This window comes from Monodelphis domestica, chromosome 1, assembly GCF_027887165.1.
Source record: "Monodelphis domestica isolate mMonDom1 chromosome 1, mMonDom1.pri, whole genome shotgun sequence".
Taxonomy (NCBI): Eukaryota; Metazoa; Chordata; class Mammalia; order Didelphimorphia; family Didelphidae; genus Monodelphis; species Monodelphis domestica.
Genome location: NC_077227.1, coordinates 668,872,697 through 668,883,940, shown reverse-complemented (window position 1 = coordinate 668,883,940; position 11,244 = coordinate 668,872,697). Strand labels below are relative to the sequence as shown.

Genomic DNA, 11,244 nt, shown 5'->3' with positions numbered 1-11,244 from the left:
TTATTAAAGCCCTTAAAGAAGAAAATTTAAATAAAAAACATTTTCCCCCTTTCCTCTCTCTTTCTTATTTACCTTTTCATGTTTCTCTTAATCCTTCTATTTGGATATTAAGCTTCCCTCTTAATTCTGGTAATTTCTTTACAAATACTTGGAAATCTTCTATTTTGTTGAATGCCTATTCTTTCCCCTGGAAGTATATAGTCAGTTTTGATGGGATCCTTGGTTGAAGATGCAATTCTCTTGCCTTTTTTGGATGAATGAGATACAGAATGCACTTCAAGGACTTGATTTACAAGGAAACCTCATGCAGGAAGGAGAAGAAACTTTGGCTGACAACAGGGGATGGAATTAGAACCCCCAGCCAAGAAAAGCATATGGACATTTGGAAAGGGGTACTTTTCCCTTCTGAACTAAAAGGGAGAAGATTGTCTCACTGAGCTTAACCTGCTGTGATCCCTCATTGATCTGAAGAACTCAGATTAACCATCTTTCCTCAATAGTGATGGATAGAGACTTTTTCCCTTTGTGGAAGATAAGAGACTATCAACCCCAAAGATTTTCCATTGACATCTTCAAAAGCTCTCACTCTCTCTCTATTAAGAAATTATACCATCCTGACTTCACAACATCCTCAGGGACCCAAATCCCTAGACCTGAGCCCTCGACTCCTAAAGGGAATTTAGGTTGAAATAGAAATAGGAACTTCCTATCTTTTCCCTCTTTCCTAAACCTACCAATAATGACTCTTCAAACAATAAATAGATCTTATCAATTTAAAAGAACTGAACATCCCATTCTTTAAAATATACTAAGGGAATGAAGGTAATATCAATCCAGGGACGAGAACAGAAATCAGAGATTGAAGAGAATTTCCTCTTTACATTTCAGCTCTGGAAATTGATCCAACCTCACCTTCTCTTGGGCAGCTCTGCCTGGAAGAGGAAGTGGGGCTTCTATTTAGCTGTTCCCTTCCTCTCTTAGACCTGTCATGCTTTTGTTCCTGATTTCCCACTAGTACACTTTCTGAATATCATATTCCAAGCCTTGAGGTCCTTTAGTTTGGGAACTGCCAGATCTTGTGTGATCCTGATTGGTGCTCCTTGATATCTGAATTGTCTCTTTTGGGTTTCTTGTAAATTTTTTTCCTTAGCTTGGAAGCTCTTAAATTTGGCAATTATATTCCTGGGGGGGGGGGGTTGTCTTTTGGGGATTTAGTGTAGTGTGTGTTCTATGAACACTTTCAATGTCTGTTTTGCCCTCTTATTAAAGAACATTAAGGCAGTTTACTTGGAAAATTTCTTGTAGATGATGTCAAGGTTTCTGTTTATTTCTGGGTTTTCAGGTAGACCAATGATTCTCAAACTGTCTCTACTAGACCTGTTTTCTTGGTCAATCATATTGTCAGTGAGACATTTCATATTTCCTTCTATTTTGTCAATCTTTTGATTTTGCTTCATTAATTCTTGCTGTTTTGTAAGATCATTGGCTTCTAATTGCCAAATTCTGGTCTTTAAGACTGGTTTTCTCTTATAATGTTTTGATTTTCCACTATAATCTTTTGATTGTCCTTTTTTGGATTGGTCTATCCTGCTTTTCATAGCTTTCAGCTGTTTAAATTTGGTCTTTATCATTTCATTTCATTTCTGGGTTTCTTTCTCCAGTTGGGAGTTCTTGTCTTTTAAACTGTTATTTTCTTTTTGAATTATTTCCCACTTTCCTTGCCAATATTCTTCCATCTTTTCCATGAGCCCCAATTTAAATCTTTCAAGAGCTTGTGATCAATTTCCATTTTTTGGAAGGTTTGGACTTGTCCTCTGCTGCTATTTACTCTGTAGTCTGGATTTTTCCTCCATAAAAATTATCCAGGGTACAAGCCTTATTCTTGTTCTTCTAAGTGTTGGGAAGTTGTTTTACCTGGGCATTTTTTGCCATCACTATGCTTGTTTTTCCTTCCCTTTCCAGTCATAAGTCTGAGTGAGGAGGGCAGGCTCTCTGTGTGTGGAGCTAAGGAGAGAAGTTTTTGTCTCAGTCAACCTCTCAATTCTCTGGAACTTCTATTGTTTGCAGCCCTTTTTTGCTCTCTCTCCACACCCAAAGTCTGAACTCTTCTGCCTCTTGGGGTCTCAAGTCCAGATGCTCTGAGGGGTAGACCTTTTCTGGTCTTAGTCAGCTGTCAAAAACCTAGAGGTGCCCCTCACTCACTCACTGATTCTATTGAAAGCTGGCTCTGAATCTATCACACTGCCTCTGTAGGTGGGGAAAGGGAGGGTAGATCAGCTCACATTTTGCTGGAAGCTATTTCACCCCTTTATAGTGTGGAAATGCCCAAATTCCATCTACCTTCAATGCTGAGCCCTACTGTGGAGTCCCTTCATTCAAGTGAATTCAGGATTTTTTTTTTGGCCTTTTGAGGTATTTTATATTGGTAGGCAATGAGGAGAGGTAGATTCCTGTGTCTAAACTGCAGCCATGTTTACCCAGAAGTCTATTGGAATTTTACTTTCTAAAGTAATGTTTTATATCATAAATAGTATTTGTATTTCAACTTCTCTATTATGTTCTGTTGTTTCTTTAATGAGAGGTTGAGATGGCACACTGTTTTGCCATGTGTGACCTTTGTATTTGTGTAATTACTATGTAATTGCTTGAATAATTGGCATTGAAGAAGAAATAATTTGTCCTGTATTTTCTTTACCCCATTTAGCATGATTATTATAGTATGATATAGGTCACTTCAAAACTCTTCTTTCCATGTTGTCAGTAAATAACAGTAGGTCCCATTTTGCATCTTTTACCACCTGTGGACAATAGTTTTATTTAACTTCCTGGTGAGGTGTGTACATTTCATGAGGGCAGGTGCTAAATTTTAAATATTGTCCCAGTACCTGGTGTATTATGACATACACACAATGTTTTAAGAAATGTCTTTTAAAATTACAATTATGCTTAATTTATTTATTGCTGTGCCAAACTACCAAATAATTATTTTATAAAACTAGAAAAAATAATAACAAAGAAGAACAAAAGGTCAAAAATATCAAGGGAACTAATAAAAAATGTGAAGGAAGGAGTCTTGGCAGTACCAGATCTCAAATTGTACCATAATGCAACAATCATGAAAACAATCTGGTACTAGCTAAAGAATAAAACATTAGATCAATGCAGCAGATTAGATATACAATATACAAGGGTAAATGACCTTAGCAACCCAGTGTTTGATAAACCCAAATATCACAAGTTTTTGGAATAAGAACTCACTTTTTAACAAAAACTCCTGCGAAAATTGGAAAACACTATGGCAGATGTTAGGTTCAGATCAATATCTCAAATGCTATGATTTAGATTCAAAGAATAACACCATAACCAAATTAGGGGAACCCAGAAGAGTTCACTTGGAATATCTCTGGAGAAGGGTAGAGTTCATGATGAAATTAGAAATAAGAGAGTAATGAATAATTTGATTATAATAAATTAAAAAGAGCTTTATACCAAAAAGAAAAAAAAAAACCTAATCTAACTTAAATTATAGGGGAAACAACAAAAGGGGAGAATAACTATAACAAATGTCTCTGATAACAGTCTAACTTCTCAAATTTATAAAGAACTAAGTCAAATTTATAAGAATACAAGCCATTCCCCATTTTACAAATGGTTAAAATATATGAACAAGCAATTTTTCAGATGAAGAAATCAAAGCCACTAAACACTATTGATTAGAGATGTGGAAATTAAAACAATTCTTAAGCACCATATCCCACTTATCAGATTGGTCAATATGGCTGTAATGGAAAGTGATAAATTTTGGAGGGGAAATGGAAAAATTGGGGCACTAATGCATTGTTGGTGGAGTTGTAAACTGATCCAATCATTCTGGAGGGAAATTTGGAACTCTACCAAAATGGATATAAAACTGTGCTTACCCTTTGGTCTGGTAATATCAATACTGGCTCTATATCCCAAAGAGATAATAAAAAAGGGGAAAGGACCTACTTGTACAAAAATATCCATAGCTACTCTTTTTATGTTGTAAAAGAACTGGAAGTTGAGGGGATGTCCATCAATAGGAGAATGACTGAACAAAGCATAGTACATGTTGGTAATGTGATACCATTGTGCTATAAAAAATGATAAGCCAGATGATTTCAGAAAAAATACTGGAAAGATTTTCAGGAATTGATGTAGAGCAAAATAAGCAGTACTAGGAAAACATTATACACAGTAACAGCCATATTTTATCATAATTATTTGTGAAAATTTGGCTCCTTTTAGCAAAGGGACAACCCTGTGTATAAAGGGAACCTGTGGAAGACTTATGATAGGGAATACTATCCACCTCCAGAGATAGAACTGTTTGATTTGTCTTTCACATCAGTGTATTTATGGTTTTATTTTGAGGCTTTGGCTATAAGTTTGCTCTTACAACAATGACCAATATGGAACTGGTTTTGCATGACAATAAAAATTAAAACAGTTTTCACAAGAAATGTCTTGAATGTTGAGCATGTGTTTGGGAATTTGCCACTTCCTTTTTCCCTTTCTCTTTTGAAGAGCTGAGAAAAATATGTATTCCTCAAGGATATGCAGGAGTTGAAGGCTCTGAGTGTTAGAGAAGTGAAGTGTTTTGCCCAAGGCCACACAAATAGTGAGGCATAAGATAGTTCCAGCACTGACTTAAGTGCAGGTTCAGAGGCTATTTCCACTATGTCCATGCTGAGAGAGCATCTGACAATGAGTGAATGAATGAATGAATAGATGGATGGATAAGTGGATGAAGAAATGACAATGCACAATCTGATGGTGTACTCATATCAGGAAATGGAGTGTCAAACATGGATACCATAGAAATTCTGTAGTGCTCACTTTTGTTGATTTCCATGTAAGATATTTCCTTCATTCTTTTTCACTCCCTATAAATGAACATGATGAAAAACATAAAATGTTGATATTCTACCCCCAAAAGTCAAATTTATCTTTTAGGAAGGATTTGATGAGATTCATCTGGCAAGACTGATATCTCCTTTCACTCTCAAGAAAATGTCTGTTCCCCCCCCCCACCAGCTGTTAAAAAAAAGATAAGAGAGAGGGAAGGGATGTACCCTGAGAGAAGGTTTGGACTGTAGATATTGGGAAGGGAGGAAAGAGGAGAATCCCCCCTTCCCACAAAGCAGCATATGCAACAGATTGGCTCAGAGAGGAGAGGTGGTATTGAAGATTTTCCTCCTTCTGCCTTCCCTCCTTAGCTAGAGTTGCTCTCCCCAATTCGCAATTGCCCCTCTTGTCCCCCTCCACTACTAGAGACCAAAAGGTCTCACCTTGATCCATTCACTCACACTCAGCTTGGGGAACGGATAACTTTAATGTGAATTCAAACAGGTAATACAAACAGAAAAAAGGGGAGGGAAGAATGGGAATAGGAAAGTGGGGAGAAGTGGTCCCTGTCTCTATCTAAACCCTTTCCCCTCCCTCCTCGAGTTTGGGGGAAACTCAGGCCTTGGCAGCCTGAGCCCCGGGAGAGAAAGTCAGGTTGACTCACCCCTGGGCAATAGGAGTTGAGGTAAAGTCTGCTCAGGTTTCTCTTCAAAAAGTCCCTTCAGTTGGGAAATGTTGGGGGGAAAGATTTCCAGTAACCAGCAGGAAAAAATAAGTAACCCTCAAGAGAAAGTCTTTATCCACCTTCTCTCTTCAACATCTCAAGATGGAGAGAACCTAATTGTTCTCCAGCCAGAGTCTTCTCTCCTCAGGAAATTCACTCTTGAGGCCCCTCCCCCGTTGAGGTGATCAATTTCATATACTCTTCAGTCTGGCATTTTTTCTCTAGTTTCAGCCTCTATCACATAGCCCCAGAGTCTTCTTTTAGAAGATTTAGGAAGGGCAGTGTATAGAGTTCAATCTATAGTCAAAAAGAGCATGTAAGTTATCTAAACCAAAAGTAATGGGAAAAGAGCAAAGAAATGGAAATTAATCAAGTATCTAATCAAAAACTTTTCATTAGATATCCACAGTAAATAAATCACTATTTTAGATTTAAGGAAGTAAAAGGAAAAACAATATTCCTTCTGTCAAAGAGTTGATATGTGATCAGTGCAGAACACATTTTTTGGTAAATATATATCCATGCATGCATATTTGCATACTGAGGCATATTCATGCAACCACATGTGTTGTATGTACAATACATGAATATAAGTATGTATTTATTATATATACATATACACAATGTACATATCTGTGTACATGAATATATATGCAAAATATAGTCAAATATTTATGCTATTATATTCACATGTAGATATATGCATTGCCAGTGAGTGCATATATGCCTCAAAGAGTCATACATGTGTATAACATACATAAATAACTAAAATGGTTCACTGATATAATTTAAGCACTTTGGAGTTGGGAACAATATTGTTATGCATAACAAAAATGTTTTATATACATATATATAACAAAAATGAATAAAAATACAAAAAAACAAAAATATAATATAGATACATGCATATATTTAAGATGTATTTGTTTGATGTGTATACATATATACATGTATATGTACACATGGGTGTACACATTATATTTTATGAGCATATTTATATACCTACATACATACATACAAAATATATGTTTTTTAAAGGAAGGGAAATATTGATGAATATTAAAAAACATCATGTAGGAGATACTATTTGATGTAAGTTTTAAATTTAAAGGAAGCTGAGGATTCTAAAAATGTTTAGGTGAGAAGGGAGTATCAGGGTCAGGGGAATTTGAATTTAATAAAGACTAAAAGACAGGAGATAAAATTGAATGTGAGAAGAACATTACAGGTTGTTATTTCCCCATTCTGCTGAGCATCTATTTCCTTCTCTGTCAAGTGGGGATACTCTAACTTGTCTGACTTCCCTCATTTTTTTTTATCAAGTCAAATGGCATAATGCAACTCAAAGTGCTTTTAACACTCTAAACTACTATATTCCTTCCTTTCTGGAAACATTAAGATGTCATAGAAGTCTTAGGCTAGAGGCAAGGCAGAAGTAAACTAGGTCTTCTACTTCTTAAATAGGAACCACCTCACAAGGAATTAGTATACACTTTTCATGAAAACCTTCAAGAAATGGAAACATAAATAAATGGATATACCCTATTCCATAAGGAGTTTTACTTATTAGAATTTGATCTTAATTATATGGTTATAATTTCTTTTTATATTATACCTCTTTTATTACATCCCTTCCATTTTCCCCTACACTGTGATTTATCCCTCATAAAAGTGATTTTTCCAAGAGAAGTAACAACAACCAAAATAGTCCAAAAAATTAACTAACACATGATCTGCATCCAAGGACACAAGAAATATAACATTTCTGTCTTTCCCCACCAGCATCATTATTATAATATGGGAGATTGTTTGATTTTTGTGTCCCATTTCCTAACATATGGATGCAGATATATATATGAGAAATCTCTTCTAATTGTAGGAATTGTTAACAATGGGGCTTGAGTTAGGAATTATTTCACCTCTAGAAAATCAATAGCCTAACAATTGTTCTTTTGTGTGTATATGGGTGTGTGTATCTCAAAAAACAAAATAACAAAAATATAATGAAAATAAAATTTTCTGTACAATGAATGAAAATGCAACTATTAACATTTATTATGTGTAAATTATTGTATTTTGGATAATACACATATGAAACATGTAATCATATATACATATGAATGTTCATATGCATAGATAGAGATATACATATTTGTTTTGTGCCATATCAGAAAATTATTGGTAGCAAGTACTACAATATAGTTGTTGCAAGAAATGCAGAATAACTTTAAATTACTGAACATTTATTGATCAAAAATACTATTCCTCCCTCATATTGTGGAATGGCTGAACAAATTATAGTGTATGTTGGTGATGGAATACTATTGTGCTCAAAGGAATAATAAAGTAGAGGAATTCCATGTGAACTGGAATGACCTCCAGGAATTAATGCAGAGTGAGAGGAGCAGAACCAGGAGAATATAGTACACAGAGACTGATACACTTTGGCACAATCGAATGTAATGGACTTCTCTACTATCAGCATGCAATGATTCAGAACAATTTGGATGGATTTATGAGAAAGAACACTGTCCACATCCAGAGGAAGAACTGTGGGGGTAGAAACACAGAAAAAAAGTAACTCGTTGATCACATGGTTCAATGGGGATATGTCTGGGGATGTAAACTCTAAATGATCATCCTAGTGCAAATATCAACAACATGGAAATAGGTTTTGATCAAGGACACATGTAAAACCTCATGGAATTGCGCGTCACCTGCAGGAGGGGGTGGGAAGAGGGAGGGAAAGAACATGACTCTTGAAATGGAGAAAAATATTCTAAATTCACTAACTATTCCTAATGCTATAGAATGCGAACCTTAAAACTACTCAGACCCTACTTTAGAAGATTTTGTTAAGCTATTCCCCTATTTTAACAATGGAGATACTTGATCAGGAATGTATTGGGAACTTTTAAAATTACTCCACCCTACTCAGACAGTGCCTTAGGGGAAGATAAAGTTGTAAACTCCTGATTGAACAATGAAAAGTCCCCAACTCATACCTTATAGTAAATGTAAAACCTTAAGCAAGGTGGTCTATTTTTAGAACTAATACAAAAAGATGTTAAGTACCTGTAAAGGTTAAATTAGTACCTAAAAGGTCAAGTAACTTACAAAAGGCAAGCTTAACAAAGAGGTGTGAAGTACTCAGAAGATATAATTTAACCAGAGAAGGTGTGAACCAAAGAATATGAGAACTAAGAATGGGCAGTCCTGGAAAAAAGCATCTACTGTGATTGGTAGATGTGAAAATTTAGGGGACGTGACATAAGAGAAAATTCTCTTTAAAAGGAGATCACTTGAATTGAGTGAGGAGGCTGAACTCAGTTTAAGAGATTCAGTGGAGGACTGGAGTTTGCTTGGAGACGATCTTGTGATGAGTGGATGAGTGATAAAGACTGACTTGCTATCCCTTAGGCTCAGGCCTAGGCCATTTTGGCCTAGGCTCTTTTGCTCTTTTTCTACTGCTTGGCTCAGCTTGAGCCAGAGCAATTTAAATTAATTCTCTCTCTCTCTCTCTCTCTCTCTCTCTCTCTCTCTCTCTCTCTCTCTCTCTCTCTCTCTCTCTCTCTCTCTCTTTTCTCTCTCTCTCTCTCTCTCCCTCCCTCCCTTAATTCCTTCTTTTTTATTAATTAAAATCTCCATAAAATCCCAGCTGATTTGGGTATTTTCATATTTGAGGATTTCCCATGGCAACCACTTATTTTAGATTTTAAGTCAAAACACTAAAAATTATCCTTTACACTTTTGGCCAAAACCTTTACAGTTTGGCATTTACAGTTTTTAGCATTTACAAGAACCATCATCAAAGTTATATAAATCTGGACAGAACAATGAACTCATTTTTCAGTATATGTGATATTTTTTGCTATCTCAACTAAATAAAATGAATTATCAGATAAGAGCTAGGCCCAAGGAACCATGACCTTGAAATTAGGTGGTCAGATGCAGAATAGAACATCTAATCTAAAATGCCCAAAAGGCATTTGTAATAATGAAGCCAGGAGACATTAGCAGAGGAGAGTACTCAGGAGGGAGGCCTTTGTCAGAGACTGGAAAGAGCTGCGGATCATTTCTTTTCACCTTTATATTGTTTCCCCATCTTGTTCCAATTGACAGCTCAGCTAATGACTATTCCCAATGGCAGAAGGCAGGCCACAACAAACAGCTAGAAAGAACAAGATCAAAGTTACTACTAAAAGAGCAAGGCTGAGATAGCCAACAATTCGTTCATGCATATGAAGTGGGCTATTACTTAAACAACTCCTTTTTAAAATTATTTATTTTTTTTATTTAGAATATGTTCCATAGTTACATGATTCATATTCTTTCCCTTGCCTATTCCTTCCCCCCCACACTCCCTGCTGGTGTTGACAAGCAATTCCACTGGGTTATACATGTATCATTCAAAACCTATTTCCATATTATTCATATTTTAATCAACTCTTTAAATACTGTCTAATTCCATATATATATATATATATATATATATATATATATATATAACTTTGCTCAAGTAATTAGAAAGTACCCAACAATTAGTAACAGAGAACCTAAATGTACCAGAAACCTATTAAAATCAAGTGAGCTGCAGTCAGCAATAACAGGTTATAATATTACTGATATTACTTTAGACCACACAGAACCTATAATGAATGTGATTCTAAAGACACAGTTTTGTTTTGTTTTTTAACAATGACATCATTCTGTTTTACTACTGTCATTTGTTGCAAAACCATTACCTTGCCACAGAGAGAACACTGAAAGCCCTAAATCAAGAAATTAGTATCAATCTATAATAGAATATTTTTAATGTAAGCTCTTCTTGTTGCAAAAATACATCTGAAGAAATTATTTTTATTTAAAAGAAAAAATACTGTTTTGTAAAAAAAAAAAAACAGATCTTCTAAAATTAAGTTTTAAGGTTTTTTTTTTTCCCTCTATGCAGAAATACATATGTATCTTTGGAAAGTATGTGATTTTGTTTTTGTTACAGTCACCAGGATAAAACAGATCCTGATATCCTAAGATTCCTCATTCAACACTGTCTCCGAAGAAGATATGTTGGATAGTCAGTGCTAAAGGTACATACTCTTATCTACATTTCTTAGTTTCTATTTTTTGTTCACCAAGTTCACTAATTAAAAAGAGAACGTTACATATATTTTGCTGTGGAGATTTCCCCACATTGCTCTCTTTAGTGAATGTCTATAATCATCAATATTCATATTTCACTTGTGTCTACTCTTGACTTACTCAATTTTCTCATATCCTAACTAGCAACCTTGTCTTTATTTTTTCTCCTCCTTTTTTACATTTTCCTTTTATATATCATTTACCTTCATTAAAATATAACTTTCTCAATGGTAGAGAATGCCTTTTTAGTTTTTAAGTTCATTCATTTAATTAATTAATTAAGAATATTTTTCCATGGTTATATGATTCATGTTCTTTCCATCCCCTCTTACCAACCCCTTCCCATAGCCAATGAGCAGTTCCACTGGCTTTTACATGTATCATTGATCAAGACCTATTTCCATATTATTAATATTTACGATAGAATGATAATTCAGAATCTACATCCACAATCATATCCCCATAGAACCATGTGATCAAGCAGTTGTTTTTCCTCAATTTTTCTATTCCCA

General features: G+C 35.0%; 1 long non-coding RNA gene across 1 annotated transcript; it reads right to left on the bottom strand.

Moving 5' to 3' along the window:
- Positions 1-2,113: 2,113 nt before the first annotated feature.
- Positions 2,114-9,880, bottom strand: LOC130458721 (uncharacterized). Its single transcript, XR_008918106.1, has 3 exons — positions 9,680-9,880; positions 5,534-5,918; positions 2,114-4,907 (listed from the first exon to the last, which is right to left on the bottom strand). It is a non-coding gene; the product is annotated as an uncharacterized LOC130458721 (long non-coding RNA).
- Between the last annotated feature and the right edge of the window lie 1,364 nt (positions 9,881-11,244).